A 774-nucleotide genomic window follows, 5' to 3' on the forward strand; every position below is an offset into this window, starting at 1 on the left:
ACTCCCAAGAAGTACACGATGAGGAACTCGCCTATCAGATAAGCCATGGTAATTATGACAGTGTGGTATTGGCACCAGGACAGACAAAGAGACCGAGGGAGCCAAAGAGAAAGTCCAGAAACAGACGCGCACGTGCACAGAAGCATGATGTATGACAGAAAGGACACTGTCGTTCAGGGAAGGAAGACTAGACAAGTCAGGAGAAGTTACGGGAACAATTGCTTATTCCTATGGGAAAAAATGAAATTGGATCTGCATCTCACAAACTGTATAAAACTACATTCCAGATAAAGGATTTAAAATGAAAGACAAAACTTTAAAAGCCAACATGGAAATATATCTTTAAGACATTAGAGCAGAAAATAAACAAGATACACTAAATGTCAATTAAAGAAAAAACCAGGCTTTTTAAGAGTTACAGTTTTATTCGGAAGTCTTGCAACGCGGCAGTGTCTGAGAGTTCTGCTAGGTCGGGGCTTCGCCAATCCTGCGGGCTTGCCCCGAGCAAACACGGCTTCTTACGTTTGCTGCTCTGTCTCGCATGAACAAGATACGAAAAGTGAAAGGCACAAATGAAAAGTTTGATGAATTCGACTATATTAAAATTAAAAATTTGTAATTCATCTCCGTGAAGGACTCCATATGTGCTCTTTTTCATCCTCTTCCTTTCTCCTTCTCTTCCTTCTGCTTCGAGGTATGTGTGAGATTTTCCACAGGAGGGAAGGCAGACGGGAGGAGGCAGGGAGGGAGGGAGGCCTCTGCACATCCCCTTCC

Source organism: Propithecus coquereli, unplaced genomic scaffold (genome assembly GCF_000956105.1).
Source record: "Propithecus coquereli isolate 6110/MARCELLA unplaced genomic scaffold, Pcoq_1.0 Scaffold443, whole genome shotgun sequence".
Lineage (NCBI taxonomy): Eukaryota > Metazoa > Chordata > Mammalia > Primates > Indriidae > Propithecus > Propithecus coquereli.